Source organism: Apus apus, chromosome 2, assembly GCF_020740795.1.
Source record: "Apus apus isolate bApuApu2 chromosome 2, bApuApu2.pri.cur, whole genome shotgun sequence".
NCBI lineage: Eukaryota > Metazoa > Chordata > Aves > Apodiformes > Apodidae > Apus > Apus apus.
The window spans coordinates 28,372,923-28,398,563 of record NC_067283.1 but is presented as its reverse complement, the minus strand read 5'-3'; the positions used below and the strand labels follow the sequence as shown (position 1 = coordinate 28,398,563).

The following is a 25,641-nucleotide window of genomic DNA, read 5'->3' as shown; positions in this document are numbered from 1 at the left end:
CCGCCCTGCCGGTGGCGGGCGGCCGCCGCAGTTGCGGAGGGGAAGCCGGCCGGGATGCGGGCTGGCCCCTGTTTCTCTGGTGGCTGGGCGCCGCGCCGGCTGCCGCTGCCCGGCCGGGTCTCGCCTGTCCGGCTGGTCGGCGGAAAGGCTGAGAAATCGCACGGAAACCGCCGTCCCGAGCGTGAGGCGGTTCCCGGCTGAGGGGCGCGGAGTGCTCCCGGGCCTCAGGGGCAGGGGTAGAAACGAGGTGAGGGAAAGGGAAGTCAGGAAATGGCGCAGCCCTTCTCGGCAGGTCAGGGCCGGAGGGCAGAGTGCGTTCCCCCCAGAGCCTGTCAGCAGTCGTTCGCTGTGCTGCCTGCAGCTCTGTGCTCCCCCCTTCACATAACTTTTGCGTTGCTTTAATCACAGGAGAAAAGCGGGGATTTTTCTTGCCGCCAGTGAGTTTAGCTCGTGGTAACTTCGCAGCCACCATCGTTATTTTCTGTTCCCTGTTTGATAGCTCCGGTGGAAGTAACTCGGGGAAACGGGATGTTCGAGCAAGGAAAGATATGGCAGGTTAGCAGAAAGGTGTTGGAAACGAGACACAGTACCATTGCAATTCAGTTTTATAACTCAGTGTCACATCATACAAGGTTTATTGTACAGCTTTTGTTTATTCAGACCACGGACACTGAGATGTTCTCCAGGCAATTGCTAGAGCAAAATGGTGTGGGGACCTGGGAGGAGCTCTGCCCAGACTGTGAGTTGCCTGCCAGCTGCAGGAATGAATCAGGCTGGGGAAGCCTTGTGATTCACACTACCTATTGAAGTGCAAGATCAAGCATAGGGGCAGGGCCCGAGGGAGAGGATAAGGAAGCAAGGTCCGCGTGACAAGTTTGTAGTGATCACGAGGCTTGGGCAGGGTGCCGGGCTGCTCCAGAGGCTGGGAGCAGACACTCCCTCCAGCAGCCTCCAGCAGCTGGCTAGAGCTGGTACAGGTGTGAAGTCACCTCTGAAGTACAGCTCTGCCAGCAGCATGCCAGGCAGCTGGCTGCAGGTCCAGGAGATGGTCAGCACATAAAATAATGTTCCCCCACCCGAACATATGCAGAGAAAAAAGGTCTGCATGTATCTTTACCTGGGCCAATGCCAGCAATTTATTCCTTTTCTACTTGAAACTTCCTGATGCTGTCTGGGATTTTAAGAGGTCTTGGCTAGTAGTAGCCACTTGCCTTCATTATCGAGTTCAAGTAAAGGGGAGTCCTGCATGCTGCTTACTGGTGGCTTGACTACTTCTACAGCCAGGGACGGTCTTCCTAACAGTATTGGCAAAAGCTGGCACATCTTGTCCCCCTCACAGACCTGCAGCTGAGTCTTTGGCCCGTCGCTGTTCAAGATTCCTGAGGTACCTGTACAAAGCAAGATTGACCACTTTAACTTGTGAGTTCCTAACTATAAAATTATGTGTGTGAGATACCTTGAACAGATCCCTGACGTGCTCGGGTCATATATGGAGTTTGGTTCTTGCTTTAGAGCAGCAGCAAATGCCAAATGATGTGAATTTGGCAGTCTTAGGCCTTGCTGTTAGTTTCACTGGCTCTTGGCTTTTGTTTCTGGCTCAGCTTTATACTGTACTTTATGCTTTATGGATTAATATAAAAATAACCTTCCAAACAGAAAGTGAGAATGCCAAATCTTTGCCTTTAACATTGTTTTAAATAGTTGTGGCAGGCAAGCACATTGATCTGCATCATCACACAACATGGGACATACCAGAAAACATCTAGCAAAAACACTTCTTGAAACTGCTTTGGGAGGTCACACTGAGTTCTGGGCACTGAAAATTATTCAGTCTGACAGATTCTCTCAATACAAGTTTATTCAAGGAAAATATTCCAATAAAATTGTAATTAGCATGGAGGTTTTGATCAAATCAGAGTTTTGCATGTTGGTTTGCAAGTTTTATCCAATACTTCCAGCCCTCAAACTCATCTATAAAGCTCCATGCGGGTAAGAACATTATAAGGTTACCCTAGAGAGTGTTTCCCTCCCCATGATAGAAGCAGTTGGAATCAGAATGGGCTTTAGAGATAGTTCTCTGTAACTGTAATCAATAGAGAAGTTTCTTATTAAAGACTGCTTAGTACTTGTCATAGCCTTTCCTCTGTGACTTTCACACAAACATAATGGTTTGGGTTTTTTTCTCTTTAAAGCTGTCAGGATGGAAGGGAACATATCTCTGGAAATCAGTTTGAGTTATTTTCACTTAGAAAGTGAAAGTTGAAAATATAATTTTAGAGGATTTGAAACACCAGAGAGATCTTGCTCACCCATTAGTAGCCTCAAGCTTAACCATAAAACCTCTGGCTTACCTTAAATATAATTTATTTGCTATAAGCTACAGTTATGCAATGAAAACTGAGAATAAACAATAATAAAAAGTGTCACACCCACTGTGCAGGCTTGAAAAACACGAAAAGTATGTGATAAGAGGATGTACACATTAGAAGCACATTAGAAGTGCTTTAATATGCAATGAGGTGCTTGTAAGTGTTACTGAAATTGGCCACTGAGCTTGAGCTACGTGAGACAGGGTTCCTATGATTATGAAAAACGTGTTTCCCAGTAAAGAAGTACAGACTGCACAACATCCAATGTTGCTGGTTCATGACTTGGATAGACTATGTCTAGATGAGGATTACATGCTTAAACAGACACAGAAATTAATACATTCAGAAATGCATGGTAGAGGGGTGGTATGCAATACTAGTGCTAGGAGGAGGGGTGTGAAATGGAAATGGCATAAAGAGAAGCTGAAATCATCACCTTTGGACTGAGTTATGGGACAGCTGCAAGTAATACAAGCTCTTGGTTCTTGTAGATCATTAAACGGGCACAGTTTGTACTTCTGATAGGACATCAGTAATGAAATCCAACTGATGAATCTGGTTTCAAGTTGAGTGTTGTGGCTGTATTATGATAAGTGAGCCAGGTCCTTGAAAGAGCTGGAATAGGCAATCCCTATAGCAGCCAATTGTGCCAGTGTGCAGCCTCGCAGGTCCTGTGAGCACCTGCAAGAGATGTAGACCTTAAAAGCACCAACAAATTATTATATTTACTTGTAATTTCCCCCCCCCCCCCAACAAATAACAATCCACTAGCATAGGTTATCTGAAGAAGCTTCACACTGCCCACATTTATTTCATACTTCAAAAATATGAGCTACTAGTTCAGTCAACATCGAAGGTAGTTAAGCCTGATTTCCTTCTCAGTTGGCTATTTACCTGAATTACAATAATATTTCTGTTATGACTGTGTATACCTAGCATCTCCTGCACAGCATTTTGGCTGTGACATGCCAGCTGCCACATTCAGAAGTGGAAATTTGTAGAAATTTCCTGACTGGAAAGAAAGTTATTAGGTGTTTACTCCTAAATGCTCAGTGTCTCCTCTGCCGGTTTATCTATTTTAATAACATTTCTATGAATGTTACTGTCTCTGAAACTCTGCTGAAAGTGGCTAACACCTTCAAACTTATCGGACCTTGGAACACAGAGACAGGGTGATTCCACAAACCTTGCTTCCCTATAGCCTACCAGGCTAAAAATGGGTGGCATGCTGAGCTATGTACAGAATTCCAAGCTATCTCCAAATCCAGAAAAACAAACAAACCACAACAACAGAACCCCCAACAAAACCAAACAAAAAGAATGTGAAAACTACAATCTCCATCTAATTTAGAGTATAAAGGGACAGTATGTGGCATTGTGTTCACTTCCTTGTGGCTGATGGGAGAGAAGATACTTAAGAAATCCTGTGATTACTTTAGATTCATTATTACATTATTGGAATTTTTGTATATAAGGAAAAGAAGGCTTTTCAGAACTATTAAGAGTTGTCTGTGTGGATTAAGTACCTCCTCCACCTTAAGTAGCCCAGGCAATAATTATCCTGCCATGTTGTAAAGATTCTGTTTTTTCTGAATTTCACTTTAGTTGATGAGAACACCCCCCCCAAAAGAAGGTGATTCCCTATACTATGGTTTTCTTCTTGAGAAACTTCAGAAAAGAGATACAAGTTAACCTAACAAAAAGAAGAACAATCCTAAATTTTAGCGATTTTGCCCTTGATTCAAGACAATGAAATCAGTCCTGTTTTTTCACAAGTCACCCTAGTCCTAGGATGCACTAGACTGAGCTATGTGGTCATTGCAATGGTGACTTGTGCCAGGTCTCATCATTGAAGGGTAGCTAAAGTCATGCTCAGGCCAAAAAGAAAAAAACAAACCATAAAACTATAGGAAAAGGCTTTTCCAAATTCAGGGTATGTAATCTGAGGCAATCTTACTCCAGGCACAGGACAGTAAGACCCAGCCTATTATTTAACAAGGAGCTTACCTGTCACTTTTGATGTTTTATCCTATGGCCTAGTGTTGCTTTGAGGAGAGGCTGCGCTGAATGTAAAGAATTAAAAATGTATATTAAAATAAGTCCACTGTGTTAATTTGGTCTGTTTGGATTTTTAAAACAGTTCAGTGTGAAGTAGTCTCTGTATTTCAGGATTGCTGATCTGAATAGCATTCCATGGTAAATATTTTTAGACACATTTAATGTTTGAATATAATTTGTCACAGGTACTTTCATTGCTATGTATTTTCTGGTGGTAGGTCCTGCACACTGAATTTTGTATGAATGAAACATAAACAGTCTTTTTTAGCTGCCATGTTTCTGGTATATTGCACAGCTACTGATAACTGGCATTCTTGCAACACCCCATGGGCTTCTGCAGTATATACTTTATAGCTTCTCTTTGTTCATTACATGTGCACAAACCTTAAATTCTGCATTAGTTGACAAATGAATGTGGTTATTATATTTTGCAAGAACATTATTTTTTGCCCGTTCCTCCACAATTCTGATGCTGTATTAGAATTGCAGCTCACTTGCTGCAATACATAGAACCATATGATGGTTTGGGTTGGAAGGGACCTTAAAAATAATTTAATTCAGCAATGCTACCATGAGCAAGGACACCTTCCACTAGACCAAACTGCTCAGAGAAACATATAGCTGAATATGATGAGGAAAAACCAAAACCGACAACAATGCACAGATCAAAGAGTAATAAATCTTTTAGACAAAGAATAATAAATCTTCTGATTGTTTGTGTGAATGACCTAGTGATTGTACTTCAATGCTTTTGAATAACTTATTTCAGAACAAGCTTTTTACAATTCATATGCAGAACCATTTGTTTTTACCTTAGAGAAGCAGCAGTGGGTGGTAGCTGTGGTTGTCTTTAGCCATGCATACAGACCTAGAATAATGCTTACTCAGCAGCCCCATTGATCTTAGACTCACCTCATTTACTTAAGATCTGTGCTGCAATTTCTGATGGAGGAAAATACAAGCAAGGAGATTCTAGCTTTATTATTTCTAAATGCATGGCTTGATTAGCTTTAATCAAATGGGCTATATCCAGAATAAAACCTATTATTGAGAGGCTTTTAAGGTTGTATAGCTTCCCAGGCGGAGACTTGAACAACCAATGGAACATTTGGCTTTTAACCATTGAAATTTATTTAACATTTAAAAATAATACATTTTTACATACTTTTGGGAAAAGTAATGACAAACAGTGTAAGTTACATAAAACTCAGAGAAGTTTCCTGCATTTGGGAAGTTGTGTGAGGTGTGATGACTTAGTCTCTCACGGACTTCACTAACACAACATAATTATGTCACAATGCAATAAATAAATGTTTTTTGCTATTGTTTTATTTTTATATAACTTGATCAGCATCAAGAAAATTCCCTTATACCTTAAGAAGTTCCCATATTCTCTTTCTAAAACATCTTGGGTGAAATCTGGTACTGAGGCCTCTGCTTTTCCTTTAGGACTGTCTCACATGGTTTAAGGCTCAGGAGTCAATCTTTGCAATGTTCTGCACAATTTATTCTGTCATTTATACATAGAAATTGATTTATGACATCAGTCTATCAGAAGAATAAGGTACTTTTGAGCCACTATTAAAATATGAGAAATGGTACCATAACAGATAAGTAGGAGATAAGAGAAAATGAAGCTTCAGTGGCAACAGTGTGAGCAGATAACACTGAGGAAATTATTTCACATACAGCCTGGATCTAGGTTGTTCCTGGCTTTTTAATTGAAATGTTTTTTATTGTATGTATTGCAGTGGTAAATATCACCTTCAGCAGTAGCATGTCAAGACATCTTTGATAACCTGCTGACTGTAACAAAATTATAGACAGTTTGGCCAACTTTTAGAGTAACTTCGTTTACCTGCCAGATAACCTACTTGCAAATGTATATGTATTTTGGGAGTACAATTCAAAGTATTAGCAGTGTAATGACCTGAACTTTCTTGTCATGTGTAGCCTCACTCAGCTTCTTTTGAAAGTTCTCCAGGTGAAGCTGCCAGAAGATGGGATTTTTTAAATTTATTGGAAAATGGATAGATGCAACCAGTTCATAGAGATTACTTACATTTTGAGAGGTTTTACTTTCAAGTGATGACAATTTTTACTTTTTACTGATTAGACCAGGGTCAGAAGCTTTTTAAGGGACCTAAAAACTTGTGTCCTAGAAATTGAATGCCCTGAATTCCCTCCCCTTCCAACAGTCTTCCACGTAATTGCAATGGTTATTTTTCTTTTTTTCATGCTCAGCTGACTCTTTAGCTTTAATAGCTTAACTAGTAAATAAAAGCTCTCTTTTTTTTCTTTCCAATGTCTATCTTTTGCAGGTTTTGTATTTCAAAACCTTTTTTATAAAAGCCAGCATCATAGTTTGTGAAGGCAAAAAAAAAAAAAAAAATCTGTTTCAAATAGCTATTCAGACAAAGATTATACTTGCAAGTACATTTTCTTTCTTCAGAAAAATTCTTAAATGATTGTTTTTAGTTGAGATATTTGCTGTGCAAAAATGCTTTATGTGTTTATGTTTTTGTTGTAACATGTTCTGCAGAATTCTACTGAATATGTATAGAAGATGTGGAATTATAAATTAATATTTGAACTTACATAATCAGAAAAATAATTTGTCATGGAAAAGGTTATAATATAATTGCATTGCAATTATCTTAATGAGTATAATCTGTTATGTCTGATTTTTTTGTCCACTTTTGCACTTCTTTGAAATAGAATCCTCTTAAAATGTTTTTCATTATTGTCATGTCAACTGTCAAAATGTTTTATTGAAAATAAATTGTTGCTGACTAATCTCGTATTGGAAAAGTAACTTGGCTAGAATGAGAATGGGCTATTTCCTACAGTACACAATGGAAATGTATTTATTCCTGTAATACACAACATAAGATTGGTCCTCTGCTGCTACAGGTTTAGACTGCAAAATCAACCCATAGATTTTTATTCCCTTCTTTGAGTTGTGGATACCAGAAATAACATGCATTTTTTGCTAAATAGATTACTTTACAGAATTCCAATTTTATGTCGCATCTACAGAAGTTAGCCTTGTGGAACTTTGGTTGACCTCATCTGTTGCCTCAGTAAGGAATCCAGTGACAAGATTATATACCTGCAGTTAAAGGATCCATGTCTCAGATAGATAAAGAAATTATCATTAGGAATAAGTAGCTCTAACTGTTCACTTCCCTTTCTAGCTGTTCAGTGTGTTATATGCTTTCCTGTAATCTTTTAACACTCAGTTTCCTATATGTATGCATTGCTCTGAAACTGGGAAGCAATCTAAAATGACCAGGAAATAACTTTGAGTCAGTTGTGAACGAAAAAATATCTGTATAGCATTTTTACACTTGTCCGAGGTGCAGAGGTAAAAATGTCCCTTTCACACATTATGAGAATGTAAGTAATTCAAATGATAGCTGACTTGCTTAAAGTTAAAAAAAAGAGGGGTGTTGCAGGTAGCCTGAACACTCAGGAAAATGTACAACCACATCTATTCTCACATATACAGCAAAACAGCGGAGTGGATGACATCAATTGCCCTAAATTAGGCCTTGAGAAAATAAAATTTAGAGATTAACACATTTGAAACCATATAAAATTACTGCTTACGTTGCTTGGATAATGGGAAAAAAGAAATTATTGAAGGACAGATTTTTTAATTGACTTCACAGCTTGTTTTGAAAGTGTGAACATTTCACTGATGAAGCACCATTGTTGAAATCTGTGTTTCTGAGAATGTTTACATGCAAAGTAGAGTGTTTGGACATTTCTGTGAGCAGGTGTGAACAGCAAGGATATTTTATCTCTCAGTTGGAATTAAACATATGGAAAAGACTGAGTTACAATTTCCCGGACTGCTGATTTATTTTAATTTAATTTAACTTCATGTTCTGTGAGAAGAATGCTGTTCTCCAAGGACATGCTGTTAACATGAGGGTAGGTAGAATGTAAGAATGTCTGGTTTACAAGGTTATCTGCTAGCAGCTGGTCACTTTAGAAGACAAGGACAAGAGGCAAGAGAAATGATAAGTTAAACACACTGATACCACAACCACTAGGGGACAGGAGATAAAAAGACAGTAAAAAATATGTAGATACTTAGGGCGCTGATTGTTGGGACACTGAAGGAACCTCTGAAGCATGGCCTTGAAGCGGTTCAACCAGAACTTTGTTGCTGATAGAAAGAAAGAAGGTTATCATAAATGTCATAGAAAGGTGCAGACTTCTAATGGGATATTTGAGAGGACTTGGGAGGTTCTGTAAAACTTATTATGACTTTTTTGGGGGAATTGTAATGAACAACATTTATTATTTCACATGTTGGAAATGGGCCAAATACAGGGAAATAAATAGGGATGGATCATGTGGTGGTCAGGTCAGCTAGTCAGGCAACCTTACTGAAGGCTCAGCTTAAATGCCTTTATACAAATGCACGCAATATGGGGAATAAACAAGAGGAATTAGTAGTCATGTGTATGAAAAAGTCTGTGTGTCAGTAATACATGGTGTTGCTTTTTGGTACATTCTCAGAGGTGTTGATATGATTTTGCAAGCATACATACACCCCAGCATTTGAAAATTTTCTAGAGAATAACTGAAGCTAATGTGCAAGTGCAGCAGAGAATTCAGAAATGTCTATCTGGAAGATGTGTTGTAAGAGCCCAATTCATATATTACAGTAGCACATTGATCTTATTTCAAGCCCATCTCATGGATCTCTGGGAATGACAGCTTTTGCTATCAATAAGATGAGGCTGAAAAGTTGCTTTTCTATCTTCATTTTTATTCCCAAATGTACACTTTTGACACTTGATTTGTAATAGCTGACACCTCAAAGCTGATCTATGGCTGAAGAGTTAAGAAGCACAGGACCAGACAGAATGAGTTAGATATAATCTCTCAAACACAATACTCTCTGACATCAAAAGTGAAAATCATCAGCATGTCTATAGTGTCATACAGAAAAAACCCCAGTAAAATGAAGTGGAAACTTACTTGAGTTTTGACTCAGAAGAAGTAAAGTTTTTAAACTCCCTCCTGTGTGTTTTTCATCTCCTTCCCATTCTCTTTGACCAGAATTATATGCCTAAATTTCATATGCATTCCTATGTCCCTATTGCTGTGAACTCCTAAGGGAAGGGAAGGGAAAAGAAAGGGGAAAGAAAGAGAAAGGAAAAAGCAAAGCAAAAAAAAGGAAATAATCAAGGTTTTTCCCAGCAGGCTGCTGGATTGTTCAGTATGGCATTAGAAGTGGCAATTAAATTACAAAGGTAGCCTTTGTTTCTGATATTGCTTTGAAAATGGTAATTGAAATGAGCTAGAATTTACCAGGTTTCTTAGGAGAGAGGAGAACTGAAGTTGCTATGCCCTGAATTACTGAACTAAACATAAGCCTGTTTAAAGTCAATTGGCTGTAAATCAGTAGTTTTCCTGATGACAAGAACCAGGTTTTGTTTACCTTAAAAAATCCAGAAGGTGCTTTTGCAGTTTTGGAAAAGTGTAATGCTACTACGATGTAAAAACAAAGATAGATTATGGTTTTAACTGTTCTAGTAGTGGTCAAATGAGTCTGGATGAGAATGGGTTGCCTGTCTCCAATTAAAAAAAAAAAAAAAAAAAGGAACAGATATTATAGGTATGTGTCACTGATGCCACTAAAAATGTACAGAGGAGTATGAGGCTTAGAGGAGAAGAAAATTGCATTATTTAAAGCACCAGTATGTGATCAAATCTGCTAAATGTGGTTTGAGACTAGCCACCATCACAGTTTGGGAAGTGAAATTTGAGTCTATGGGGAAATCTATTTCAACTTCTTTGAAACAGGAAATTTGTGATAATATGTAGAAGATATTCCCCTGCACTGAAAGGGTTATTCACGTCAGAAAGTCAGAAGGCCTTTCAAAGAAGCTAGATTTAACCCCACTTCTGGTAGTTAGCTACCTCATGGGTCCAGGAATCAGAGAAAAGGCCATATTGACATTACTCCTCAAAACAGATCAATAGCCAAGTTTCAGCAGAAAGACATTCAAAGATGCACTGAATGGTTTGATTCATTTAAACATCTTTAAGCAGGGACCAAAACCAACTGCAGTGTCATCAAAAGGCTTGTTACATCTCAGTATGACAGCTATTTTCCATTCTGACCTATCAAAGAGAAGCAGTATTTTTTGGCTCGCTCATCTCAGGAAACTATGATGGTTTAGGTTCCCATTGGAATGGTGTCAATTTCACTGAAGCTTATTACCTAGCAGTGGGAAGAGTACTGTTTCACAACCATGCTTTAGGAATAAAGCAAGTACCACAGTATTTTATGAAAGGTTCAGCTCTGCAGTTGAGTGCCAGCTGTGCTGGGCACATGCCTGTTGTTAGGTTTAAGATATTTTGTTAAATTTCTAGGTTTCACTAAGGCTTACACAGAAGAGTAGATGCTGAACTCACAAGAAGGGTAGTTTGGAGTTCACATAGAACCACAGTGCCTGGTGTTTGGTGAGCACTGGGCATCCCTTAGAGCTGCAGCAGCTCTATTCATGGGACCTTCATGCTTCTGGACATATAGTCCATTCTTCTGGATGTGGCTGATACTCTAGGTGCATTTTAAATTCAAAGTTTAAATTTGCTTTAAAGACCTGAAGAGAAGCTACATAAGCAGGGGAAGGTTCAGATGATAATCTGACTTTTATTGATTTTTAATCATGGAGATATTAATGCAGGATATAAGGCTGAGTCAGCTTTTTTCTCTTTTGAGCTTATATGCAGACTTTTAATAATGAAGAGTCTACAGGCTTGTCTTTTTATAACAATCTGGTCCTTCCCCTTTGCATTCACTAACTCTGCCACCTGCCCTGTATGTGTGCATGCTAAGCACTACCCCAATACTTTGGCTGCCTGGGGTTAAGGCAACTTCAATGGATGGGGAATCCTCAGGCAGTGCTGTGCTTGAGTATCCCAATGAAGGTAACTGTCAGCACTTGTAAATAATTTTCCAGCTCAGCATTTCAGTGGCTTCTAGTTACTAATATTGAACCTATATGGAAGTTTTATTTTTTTTTAAAGTCTTTGTTTCTGCAAGCTTTTAAGGCTCAGTAAACAATGTATGTGTGTTCTCTACCTGTTTAAAGTTGTTTAAATGTGATTATGTTTGCTTTTTCATAACAAAAAGCTCCAGTAAAGTAAACTATGTAACATGGGTAAAGATAACACTTTTCTTTGCAGCCTGGTTATAGCTCTGGACAACATTTTGAAGCCTACTAGCAATTGTAAATCAATACATGTCAATTAAATGTACATGTGGCTGCCAGTTTAAATTTGTTCTGTGTTTATTTACTTAGGTTTGGCTGCTACCAGTTATTTCACCTTTTATCAACTACAAGGAGCACGGACCTAACAATGAAGAATGATGCAAATCTAATGATCCTATTGATTGAACTAGGGGTTCATTCTTTGAGAGAAATTGAAGGTACCTGCTGAAAAAGAAACTTACTTAGGTAATGGACTTAGATGGGGTAAATATCAACTAAAACTTCCATAGAATGGGCATCATGGTATTTATCTCCTGAGGGTATCTAGACAATAGCCAATTATTGTCAGAAGTTGTATGAAGCTGTGCTTCAGGGAACATTAAGGTGCATCATAATGTCCTCTGCAGCTCAAAACAGTTTTAAAAATAACAGTGAATAAAAACACAAATGGTTTAAAAATACTGAAAGTAGTTTACAGCTATGGTTTTCCTCAGCCTTATGGAAGATACAGTCCCTTCTTTCTTACCCCATACCAGTTCTGTGGCTATGTTTCCTGTGGTTTGGTTTCAGGAATCAGGAACCTGTGATCCTGCACTACAAGAGAACAGTGAATGTACGGAGCTGTCAAGACAAGCACTATTTCCCCTTTGGAGCAAATGAGGAATCGATACTGCCTGAACTCATTATCTGCTAGTGCATCTTCATTGCCTGTATAAATTGTTATTCCTAATAAGTGACTAACTCATCACCATTTATCTAAAATCATGTGATCATTTCAAGATTTTGCTTTGTTTCATACAATTCTCGAGACAATTGTGTAGTTACAGGAAGGTATAATCTCTGTGATACCATCATGGCTACATTAAAATGTGTGACGAGAACTTTGGCTTATATGTATTAGAAATGCTCTTTCCACTTAGGCTTTTAAGGTGTGTGAAACAGATTTTCATTTTCATCCAATGCTCAGTGCACATGAAGTGTCATCTTCCTTATGGGGAAAAAGTCCAGTCACATAACTGCATAAACCTGAACCATTTAAACCATCTTTAATGCTATCTTTTAAAATACATTTTTAATGTAGACTTTTAAGTCTTCCAAGCTTAGAAGGTGACTCCCAGTTCTGGTGCCCCAAACTGACATCTAGCTCACAGCACTGAGTTGGTTAGGGTCCTCACCCTTCACCTGCCCCTGTGCTAGGACAACAGCTCTGCCCCCACTATTTCCCATCACCTGAAACAATTGCCTTAATCCTTTAATATTCACCCTCTGTTTTTTCTCACTTCTACAAACCCTGGTTCTGTTCATTTGTTCAAATTTGTTTGCAATAACAGTCCTTCCAGTGTAAAAAATAATTAAAGATGGAGGTCCAGATACAGTAACCAAGGTCAGCCACAGCCCCATGATGACTGAGCAGGTCTCTGGAGATATGGGTGGGCCAAGGCCAGGCTGGCATGCCAGCTGGTGGGTCAGAGGCATCCCCACTGCCTGTCTGGAAAAGCTTTATTCATGGTCACCAGCAGCATTGGCCCTGAGCCTGGGCAGCCAGACTCTCAGGGTAAGGGGTACACTCAGAGCCCTGCTACTTTGAGATGAGTTTGGTTTTTTTAGAGGAGAAGTTTCGGAAAATTCAGCTTGTCTGTATGTAAAGGAAGAGTTTATTTTGAGGGCTCGAGTGTTTTTTTTTGCTGGGAGGTTAGATACATACCTGCTGTCTTTGGTCTCAGAGGTTGGAACATGCCTAGACAAAGGATGGGACTGAAAATTGACAAAATGGAAACTGAGTGTCTTGCTGGTTTTTAAACCACTGTACTTTTGTTTCTTGTCAATGATAAGTTTAACTTCTTCAGTCAATTCTACAAAGGGCACTTGTCATACAGGTTTCTCTGCGCTGTGGGGAAATGTCCTCAAAGATACCCATCACAAATAGGAAGTGCACTGTGCATAACCAGATGCTTATGCAGTGGTCACACTCCAAATACACAGTGCCTCTGATTCATGAGGTATTGTAGGAAATATCTCAACTCTGTCTTTTATTTAGTACATTTGCCTAAGCTTACTATGCCCGATTATATCAGGATGGGCAGTATTTTTAACATTCTTCCTTCAAAATCTTAATTCCTGGACAAGAGCTCTTGGAGCAAATAACTCTTCCCTCATCCTTTCTGCCTCTTCTTTAATAAATACATTTTCTATTGTGGTTGATATGCCATTTCAATTTAAAAAGGTCAATTTAACACAGACAAGTTTCATCAAAGATCAAATTAGTTTATTGATTAGGACTATGAAGAGCATAACAAATCAGTGATGTAGAGAGTACATAGCCTAATTCTGCATGGTTAGAGATAATATTTTTTTCCTCCAGTTAAGTATGGCAAGCATTCAGCTTTCATTAGCTGAAGTAATAAAAGTATATAATGTCCCAGAGCATGCAAAAACTTAGACTGTTGAATGTAATGCTTGCGCTCCAGGTGCAAACTAAGACTGAGTTTATCAGGGTTCATCAGTTCTGGCAAGGCAGGACTGGGGAGTTTTACAGTCTCTTCCATTTGGTTCCAGTAGGTTTATTGACTGGGTGTAAAACCAGCTCTGGTCTGCTTTGCAGCTGAAATGATGTATTGTCTTAGAAAGGAGGCTCTGTAAGTGGTCCTCTGTGTATCACATAGCCAGGTTCATACTGTGCTGTGCCTGACCTAGTAAATTCTGCTGGGATTCTTCAGGACCAGCAGTAGGTTGGCTTCACTCATGTCTGTGGACTAGTAAATTGCAACCCATCTATGTTGTGACACAAATGAAGTTATTCGGTATTCCAGGTCATGGTGTGCATTTAGCACTCACTCACACTCTTCTCTGCTGTCTTAGACTGCCTATCTCAAAGTTCCTTGTTGCTTAACTCTATGATTCTTACGTATACTGGCTCATGTATTATTCAGTGCTTTTACTTGACCTAAGTGCAATAAAAGAGCAATAAGAGTCAGCAGCAGTCAAAATTCAGTCTTTTAGGGCAAAGTCTCATTCCTGCTAAATTTTTTTGCCTCCTTATTCTGCTTTCTACTAGATTAGTGACATTTCTTCCTCACTATTTGTTTATAATTTAAAGCCCTATAAAGTTACTTGATCTGCATCAGTTTATCTCCAGACTAAGAGTATAAAAGCATGAGGCACATAGGTTACCTTTTACTTATGGCCATGTACCGTGAGTGCGGAAAACACACAAATCATGGTCTGATATTAAAATCCTTGCTCAGCAATTTTTTAAACAGTTCACTAGAACAGATATAACAAAGCTGTACCTGAGCATAAGTGCATGGGGTTATGGAAATGTTGTTTACAATTTATTACAAAGACTTTATGATAATGAAAGTAAAATAGAGATAAAATGCTATGTAATACCTCAGTTTCCATTACTTATAAATGGTCTCATTCAGAACCTGGGGAAGATCAGGTACATAAGTTTTTTGAACTCTTTATGAATGAAGGTACAATGACTAGAACAGAGAGGACCAACCCTTAGTGAAGTTTTTTAGGATTTATCCTAATAAAATAGGAAGTTATTTTGTTCCTAATGAATTGATGTTACTAGTCAAATGTTTAAACAGAAACAGGTTAGGTATCAGCAAAACTGTACAGACATCATTTCACACTGTATTACAAAGTGTACAAAATAGATAAACGTGAAAAAGAGAATATATTGAATTTTTTGTTTGGTTGGGTTTTTTTGTTTGGTTGGTTTTTTTCCCCAGTATATGGTATGAATATGTTCAAAGCTTTTGACAAAAATACAGTTTCCGAGTGTAATACTTGATAAATTATCTCATACATGGAAATAATTGTATCTTACCTGTTTAAGTTTTATTTCTGTCTATTATTATTTATACTTCTCCAGGATATCCGATTGCTTGGTTTGACTATTATTTGCATTTTCTACTCATGATATCTCAAATTAATGCTTGGCATCAAATATTCATTTATACTGTGATTATGCCACTAGCTGGCAAATCAATCTTTTACTGAAGAAAATACTTTAGTAGATGATGAGAGGTTAGTTGATAGGGGATAAGACAACAAGGTATCACACTGGCAAGCCTAATTATAGCAACCTGTAAAGGTGTTGGTAAAGTACAGTTCAAGTTTGCTGATATTAAGGTAGCAAATAATAAGAGGCTGCTCACATCAAAGAGCCCTTGTCAAAAAAGACATTTAAATTTGCATCGCTAAAGGATCATTATAAGAACGGCACATGAACAATGGTTGCACTTCGTGTGAAATTTCTAATAAACGTGTGCCCTTTTTATGTTCAGTAAACAGAAAATGGATAATATCAGGTTAAGTTTTATCCCATTTCTGTGGATTTTATTTGGTCTTTTAAAAGACCTATTTAGATGAAGTTGTAGCTCAAAATAAAAGATATGAAATTTTGTATTGATGTACTTCTAAAGGATACTTACCAAAATAAATCACTTCGAGATTGCAAATGCCATCTTAGATCACTGTAACTTGTCTGTCCCTGAGGTCATAAAAGCAGAACAGCATGAAGGAGGATAAACCCATCCTTCTGAAATTCCAAAGCTCTTGTGCAATAGAATTGATGCTTTTTGCATTTTTCAGGTTTTTCTAAATTTCGGTGGATGAATTCCAGACCTCATGCAAGCCAGTGGCCAGTCTGCAATAGACTACAGAGGAAACCGAGATTCACCAATTTTTTTAAATTATTTTTTTTTCCAGAAATTTCAAACATTTTATTTTTTATCTTTCTGACATTGTCCTTTCTCATGCCTGTCTCTTCTAAAATGACTTCTTCTAATAAAGATATTCGTAACTAGTGATATTATTATTGCTGGTTTTATTACTTGTAATATTAATGGTGTTTTAAGAGCATGCTTCAAATACATTGCTTTCCTAAACCCCCCTTGCTTTAGCAGATATTAGAAAGTAGATATATCAGCAAACTTGAAATATTGTGTCTGAGAACATGCCATGTAAATATTATGTTTGATACTTCCATTAATGCATTATTGAATCGTGCTATTCCATGCTTCTTTAGTGGGATGCTGGATCCTGCTGACCAGGTTTCAAGGCACAGCAGGTTTGAGAGTCAGTAAGGATGCTGAAGATCAGCCAGAGAACTAAGTTCTCAAAATAACAAATTACTTCTCTAAATTTAATCAAAAGCTAAAACAAGCTATTTTGTTCTTCAGTTGGTGGTTTGTGTAGTATGTCTGCTTCACCAGGGATAACCCTTTTTTTGATGCAGTCAGCAAAATGCTGTGAAAATGTACAAAGTTTGGAAGAAGAAAAAAACAAGTTTCCACTCATGCTGAATAATAAATTCTCATGTGATTGAGATGTGACTTATTTTTGCATCTAGAAATTAAGCACATGCATCATCTGATCTTTTTTCATTACAGCATGACTCACGCTACACAGTTCATCTGACTTCATCTCTGCAAGTTTTGTATTTATGCACTTGATGTTAAAAATTCATGCATTTTTTACTCATTCTTCTCTGAAAATATAAACATAAAATGTAACATTGCATCTCTATCTGAGAAGTAAAGAAAACTGAAAGGTCAAAATCATAGAGTCAATGAGTCCATAACTAAAAAACATATTTAACACATTAATGTTTTAGCTAGAAAAGATAAAAAGAAGAGCAGTGAGGGTCCTGAAAGATATATGAGATGCAGCTAAGAAGGGAAAGACTCCTTAGCCTCAGAAAGAGTAGACAGCTGGGTAGTCACGGTATATAAATTATGAGTAATGTGGTAATGATAAATAGGAAAATCATGACTATTCATTGTAACTAAGAAAAGAAATTATCAAGTGACAAGTTCAAAACAAAGTGAAAGAGATATTTAACCATGAAGAAAAGGCTATTCTCAGAAAATAATTGATGGAGATTTTTAGGGATACCAAAAATTTATACAGGTTCAGAAGCAATTCAACATATTCTTAGAAGAAAAATCCATCAATAGTTACTTACATGGAGTAAATTTACACAAGGGTTTCAGAAGGACATGTTTGCCCACCTTTAAGCTGTTCTGACAGTTGGTCTAAGATGGCATTTATAACCTCAAAGTGACTTATTCCAGTAAGAAATCTCTATAGAAGTACATCAGTACCAAATTTCATAGCCTGTAGTCTGATTTACAAGCTGTTTACAAATCTACACTTTCTGGCTGACAAAGTCCTTTGCTTCAGGACTCTGGAAAACAAGTGAGTGTATCGGGGAATTGCCACCATGTGCTTTACCTTTTCATCCCTCTTCAGCCACTATCAAGGACAGGTTATAGCCTGAATGTACCTTTAGTCTGACCCCATGCAGTATTTTTGATACTCCCATGTTTATATCATATACAGTTTGAATACATGTAAAGCAAAAAGTCATCTGTAGACTCAGAAACTACAAGAGTGTATCTGGGCAGCTCTACATCAGGTATTCACGTTTCAACTTTCAAATCACTTCTACATCACTGGTGTGGTAGTATCTTCTTTCACATACTCTTAAAATAAAGCTAGAATGTTAAGAAAATAAAAGGCTTGTGCTATGCTGGATAGTATTTAGAAAAAAATGGGGTTTGAGTCAAACTAACATCTCTAGCAGGAGATGAGAATCTGACACTTAAAGTAAATGTGTATGACTCATAAGAAATGTATCCATGAGACAATTATAGCTTTACATCTTTGAGAGCTGTGTGTGAGGTAAGGCTCTTTTTACAAATAATTATTTCTTTCTTTTTTTTTTTTTAGTACATTTTTGTAATTTGTGTAAAAAATGTCCTTATGCAGAAGGAAAAGAACAAAAAATAAATTCTGGCCATAACGCTGTTGCTTCAGCACTAGCAAAGCACAGTCATCTTTGGTTTACCCATAGGTTGTATTAGGTATGATCTAGCTGACTTTCTCTAAGCTGCAAAAGCAGAGCAGTTGTGGTAGAATATGATTTAGTCTCCTAAAGGATGACTAAAGGATCTCCTAAAGGAACTCCTGAGGATGATTTACATGAACATTTATCTACTCATGTACATACAGATATGGTGACAAAATGGTCCCCTTCTTCCTGTGGCTTGCACAGAGCAGTGCAATCTGCTCATTGCTGTAATGGACATTAATCATTATTCATACATATGTATGGAGTTTTCATTTATTGGTCAACCTGACTTTGATAAGAGGCATCATTATTACAGTCTTCATGAGTTAATGAAATGGTAAATGCTTCTGACATGTGTCTTGGAAATGAAAGCAACAGAGTATGGTGAGATGAACACTGGAACTTGCACTGAGGAATTAACTTTTTAAAATGTAGCCTTTCTAATAGTACAATTGTTTACAGCTTTGTACATTTTTCTTTTTTTAGAAAAGTAAGAATTTACATAATCTGGTTTTAAATCATGAAGATATCCTCCACATTTTATCAACAGAACAAGGACAGAACTGGCAGACACTGACTGGCTGCTTACATGCAGAGAGACACAGAGTCATCAGTGCTTCTCCATTAAGAGTTAGATGTCCCACGCTAATATGCAAATATGGATAGTTTAATTTTTATCTTCCCTCCATTTCTGACAATTCTGCCAAGGCTGTCAAGCTGTACTCTGACAATGCAACTGTGGACATGAGTACTAATCTTCATGAATATGAGATGCTCCCTTGAACACAAGACCAAAAGCAGAAAGTCTTTGAGTCAGTGATATTGCTCATGTGCAGAAAACTGTGCAGACATCTGCAAGATCAAGGCTCAGGGGAACAATTACTGCAGATGGTTTTGTGAGGTATGTATCTGTCTGTTAGCACCTGGCCTGAGACCAACAACTAATTTTACATTGGTCACTGAGTAGCATTTCATATTAACTATAGTTTATCCCTAGACAGAACTGAACTGGAAATAATGAAATGGGATTTGATCTCTTAATGGGCCCATTTCTCTTTCTAAAAATTGTATATGCTAATATATATATTTAAATATCTTTAAAATTCAATTGAAACTCATGCTTTAGCTACTATTTCTTTATTATGTATTATCATGAAACAAAGATACTTGAATCAAATTAATATTTTAATATTTTTACAGTCTAATTCACTGTTGTTCTTTTCAGGCCTGAGTTAGCATGTGGTTTTTTAATGCCATAGATTCCTTACTGTTCTGAAAGTGATTGTCAGGTTCTCTTGTGCTAGACCAGTCTCCCTCACACATGAAGTATAACTGTTGGAACTAAAGGCCATTGTTTTCATGTGTGGGTCCTTTCCTTCCTGAAGGCCCAGAAAGTAACTTTTAGCCTGCATTTTATTCCTTTGAGGACACGTATTTTTTTACAAGTATAATTTCACTAAATTAGCAAATCTTGTTTCACTAGAACACCCCCCAACACACACCCTTAAATGAGCAGCAAGCCTAATGAGATATTAGCCCCCCCAGGGTACACGACCTTCAGAAGAGAGCTTAGATCACAGCTGTAAGCCTGTGGATGATTTCTCTCTCCCCTCCCACTCCATCCCTTACCAGACTGGTTATTTTACCTTTAAATGCTGCAGGATTGCTACCTCCTGAGTTATGATAGCTTCTGTGTGGCAGGATGGGTGACACTGAAGCAGATGTGTGAGGCTAAAGGCTGCTTTGTAGGTGCTTGTGTGGTTCTGTCTGGACAAGTGCTTTCTTTTAGTGGCAGTAATTTAGGCATGCAGTCATTAGGCAGATCTGTAGTTGCATTTAGACTTACACAGCATATTTAGGGGGGAGTAGCAAATTTATCACATTCAAAATCTCAACATCTCTTTAAAATAAGAGTGATTATAGCAGAACTAGCTTAACTTGCTAAGTGCATTTTTCACCTATTCTGTAGAAATCCACTAATCTTTTCCCTCTTAGTGTAGGTGAAATAGCATAAGAGGATAGAGATGAGGAGAAGAGTCTGGTGGGAAATAAGGAATACATAAATCTATTTAAAATATTTTCAGAATTCTTTGTTGTTAAAAAAATCTTCTAAGGTATTTTCTTACATTATGCTATGTTTTCTATATACAACATGGTATATTTCTCCTATCTGCCTGTAAATTTATCCACCCGCGGCGGTTGGATGGGTAAGATACTTTAATGTTGGTATTCTGGATTTAAACTAAAATGCAAGACTTCAGTCCTTCCTGAACCAAGGGAGCCCAAGGGCAAATTAGTAATTAACATGTGAAAAAGATTGGTAGGGGGGGAAAAAAAGCTTGATTATTTGCATGCTAATGTAAATTAGAAATGAACACATTTCTGGAATAATCAAGATGATTTGATGTTTACAGTTTTGTTCAATATTTGAAATTGTTCTGCTAAAGTTTTTCAAAACCACTTGTGCTCTCAGCAAGGTGACACCATGTGGATTGCTTTTATTATTTGTTCTTTAGTTCTCTTTGTAGTTGTTTTAGTTTTGCTTTGTAATTAATCATAGGAAAGATGTGATAGTCTTCCTACTCCCTGTAAAGGTAAACCCAGAAAACATTTTGCAAGAATCTGTAATGACTTCTTGACATATGGCTCTGCTAACAAAATATTCACATAGACAATATGAAAGGAACTTTCCAAGGATTTTTGGTTTTGTATTATTGAAAAAAATCCTGAACTTCTAACCACACCATCAGAAAAAAAATAATTAGTGTAACTACCGTTATGGGGGTGTGGGGTAGGGAGGAGGGTAAGAAAATACAAAGTTGTAGGGAGGTGTGCTGGTTTTGGCTGGGATAGAGTTAATTTTCTTCATAGCAGCTAGTATGGGGCTGTTTTGGATTTGTGGTGAAAACAATGTTGATAATACAGAGATGTTTTCATTACTGCTGGGCAGTGCTTACAAAGCATCAAGGCCTTTTCTGCTCTTCACCCCACCCCACCAGTTAGCAGACTGGGGTTGCACAAGAAGTTAAGAGGGGATACAGCCAGGACAGCTGACCTCAACTGACCAAAGGGGTACTCCATATTGTATGACATACTCAGTATAAAAAGTTGGGAGAAGAAGAAGGAAGCGGGGAGAAGTTTGGAGTGATGGTATTTGTCTTCCCAAGTACTCACAATGCATGATGGAGTCTGGCTTTCCTGGGCTTGGCTGAACACCTGCCTGCCAATGGGTAGTAGTTAAGAAATTCCCTCTTTTGCTTTGCTTGTGCACAAAGCTTTTGCTTTACCTATTACCCAGAAGTTTTCTCACTATTACTCTTCTGATTTTCTCCCCCACTAAAACAGCAAAAAGCTGGAAGACTGAAAATAGAATATTTAAGCCAGAAATTTAGATAATCTTGATTTTTACCCTTTAGATTCTCTACTGTTAGAGGAAAAAAAATCTAGTAAAAATAGTTCTTTTTGAACTATGGAGAGTTTTTGAGAGTCTTGTACTTGGCTATGCAGTAGAACTACAGCACCATAATAAAACACAAACAGTGTTTAGCCAAATGTTTGTTGGCTACATCTAGCAAGTACCATTGATTAGTTGAGGTTGATTAATTCTCTAGGACATATTCTAGGATAAAATATCTGTGGCAGGTTATGCCTGAAGATGATGTGAATGTAGTGTCAAGTAAATTAAATAAATCTTCTCCAGTGTTTGAAATGACAGAATAATGACATTCAAATTCAAATAATGGCTACATTTATCTGAATTTAGAGGCCGTTCACCATAAATCAGGCACAGATATGAGACAAAATAGTATGAAATCTGACACTTATTTTTAAAAAATAGTTAATCTGCACAATCTATAAAGTATTTTGGTTTGTCTGAAGTAGTACTTCTATGAATACCTGTTGTGTATTTGATCAAATGGGAGCTAAACATTTCTACTAAACCTAGAGCTGATTAGACAGTCCACAGTTGAATATTTTTTAAAATAGGGTTATATGAAGTTTAATACAAACTATTAAAACAATAATCAAATTTACAGAATTAGGGAAGAAACGTGAAGAAATAATTACCATGGAAACACTTTTAGTTAAAAAAAATGGAAGTATTCCTAAATTACATTAATTATTACATGCATTCTTTAAAAATTTTGAACTTATGAGACATCAAGACGTCATAGAAATTAGTAAAAATTTGTGACTGGCATCATTGGCACAAAAAGAAGTTCAACACTTTGCAGGACTTATCCCTTGGAAGAGAATTTTGAACTTTATAATATTGGGCCTGACCATCTATGGTAGCAGTAAATTCTAAAAATTTGTGGTTCATGTGGGCTGCTTTGCAATATCCCAGTAATCCAAGGTTAGAATTTACAAAGACTGCTTAGGAAGGCAAAACCCTCTCAAAACTGACTCAGGGCTAAGGTCTAACATGTTAAGCATTTCTGGGATTAAAATCTGAGCTAATAACCTGAGTGGGAATCTTAATAGTTTTTATGGATGCAGTCCTACTGGTTAAATTCATGACAAGAAATTCAGTTAATAAGATAAATTGGACAAGTGGGTTGTACAGATCCACCTTGATTTTTTTTTCCCTCTCATTCTTTCATAAATTAAGAACATTTCAAGCTGTTTGTGCTCAGATCTTTAGATCATGTACAGTACAGGCACTTGCATTTCAGATAGGATTGGGGGCATTTTGCCCTGGGTTTTGAGGCTGGCATTAACATTTCATAGTTCCCTTAGTATTGAAAAGCACAACAGAGAATGCTTGTATCTACCTAGTGAAAAATGGAATCTACTGATTGCTATGAATAAATGAACAGATCTTCCATAGTGTACAATGGCAAGCTGCAGGGTTAAATGAAAGAGTGTGATGCTCATTAGAGTCTGCTATGACACCTAGTTAGGTTAGTGCACAAAGGTTTAAACTGCAAAAGACAGGTGTAGAGTTTCATCTGCAGTGGTCTGTATTTGAACAAAAGGAAAAGGGAACAATTATTAAAGAAAACAGTATTGCAAAAGTGGCCTGTGGGAAATTAACTCCTGTTACTGGTTGCTTATGCTTTAAAAAAAATATAAATTTTTAGTTCCTTATATTATGAATTGGCATCTAAAACAAAAAAAAAAAAAAAAGCAAAATAAAATAACCAAAGTCTCTAAACTGGCCTTTTGATCCCTAACAAGCTTTCTGCTTTACAATTAACTGTCTGAAGTCTGTAAATCAGCTTTCCTCCAAGAAATGTTCCAACTGCTCTGCTTGCCCGCAGCAAGGACTGGGTGATAATATCCTGTTTTAAAGGATGCTCCAAATTTCAACATGGGGTCTTTTAATGTTCCATCTATCTATATTAATGATAACATTTTAGGTTATTAACAAGGGAATACTAGCATGCTATTTTCTTGGTGTTATTTATGCCACTCCTTTCCTTTTTCACTGGACTTGGACAAAGACAATGGCCTAGATTATTTCATTGCCTTTTTTAGCTGCCAACATAACGGCATTGAATTTAATAATATAGCTGCGATCCCAGCTCCTTACAACAGGAAGGGAGTTCCTGGGAACTTCTTTCAAAGGGACTTCCTACATTGGCACCCACAACAGGGAGTTGGCTGAGGCAGGCAAGCAGCTGGGCTTCCCTGAGCAGGGAGAGGAAGCCAAGGGGCAGTCAGGTGCTGCAGGACTTCTCCTAACCTCTGCCGGAAGGAAAGAAGACAGAGGCAGGGGAAGTGGGCACAAGAGGTGCTCTCCTCTCCCAGCTTTGGTGCACCCCTAATGGGGAAGTGGTAAAGGTAAAAGAGCAGAAGAAGCTGAGCTGTCAGAGTTCCCTTCCTCAATGCTGTGGCTGCGGCATCCCTCAGCTTCTCCAGAGGGGAAGCCACTACCGTGGGGAACATGAATTCCAGAGGATCCTCTTCCCCTTTGGGTTGCCATATGATCACTAGAAGTAACAGCAGCCACTAGACAGAGAAATGTGAATTTATTCTCAAAAATATGTATAGCTTAGTAAAAACATTAAACTTACCTCAGTGATTAATATATTAACTATACAATTACACTTGTAGGGAACTTTGCCCTGCTTCCTTTATATTTTCTGAGTAATCTATGATCATGTCTTTGCTTTTTCCTGTGGTTATATACAAGAGGAGCCTGGAATTATAATCAACATTTCTAGATTTAAGTCCAAGTAAAGGTATATGTTGAAAATGAGCTGCTGCTAATACTGCAGAGAAGCTTGCAGTGTTGTACCACTCGTGTGTGTTTGCAGGGCACTTGCTCTCTTCTGGGTTTAATCAAGTGGGAGGAGCTGGTGCTTGGATCTAGCTGCTAGAGTAAGAACCTGTTTTTCAGGAGGGTGATTTGGAAAGGGTAATTATGTGGAAACTAATTTTAGGACATTACTTCATCATAATTAATAACTGAATTAATTAGTTTAGTGAGATCAAATCATTGAGTCCAGCATGCAGCAAATTGTGGGCATTATCGCTAAAAAGTATTGTCTTTGGTGCCAGTCTCTGGAGAAAAAAAGGTCATCAAGTGCCTTAAAAGAAGAGGGAATTTTGAGGATGGGTCTTGGCAAAATAACTAATTCAAGTGATGCAAATTATCTGAGTAATGTCAGATTAACTTCTAGCACTGTAAATCAAAGCTGTGGGTGAGCTGCATAACCTTGCTAACTAAGCAAGCCTTTGCAGAGCTTAATGGGGAATTCTGCAGTTTGTAGGTTGCTATGAATGAGGCAATTTGGGCTTTTCTGTCTCTCCAGACAACTCTTGAACAAAAGACATCCTGTGTTACAGGATCTGAGGAGCAGAAATTTTATGGGCTTCAAGCTTCTTTGAACTGTTTGCATAGTTCTGGAAAATGCTTGTTCCTTTTCTGATCAACCCAGTGCTTCTTTGGGAGCAGCTTGTGTCTTTGTGCCTGCATGTCTTTTCTAGAATTACAACTGGCAGGAAAGAGCCATGATGTCTGACTAGGCCTGCTGGGATCCAAACAGCCAGATAAGAGAAGAGGTTGAAATGAATGCTTTATTTACTCAAGGCAGCATGCTGACTACACAAGAGTGAAAAGACCAGTGTCTCACAAGATATATCAGTGCAATTCAAA

General features: G+C 37.8%; 1 long non-coding RNA gene across 1 annotated transcript; it reads left to right on the top strand.

Moving 5' to 3' along the window:
• Window positions 1–6: 6 nt before the first annotated feature.
• On the top strand, window positions 7–16,491 carry LOC127380877 (uncharacterized). Its single transcript, XR_007888600.1, has 4 exons — window positions 7–247; window positions 1,340–1,419; window positions 11,759–11,914; window positions 12,239–16,491. It is a non-coding gene; the product is annotated as an uncharacterized LOC127380877 (long non-coding RNA).
• Window positions 16,492–25,641: the final 9,150 nt, after the last annotated feature.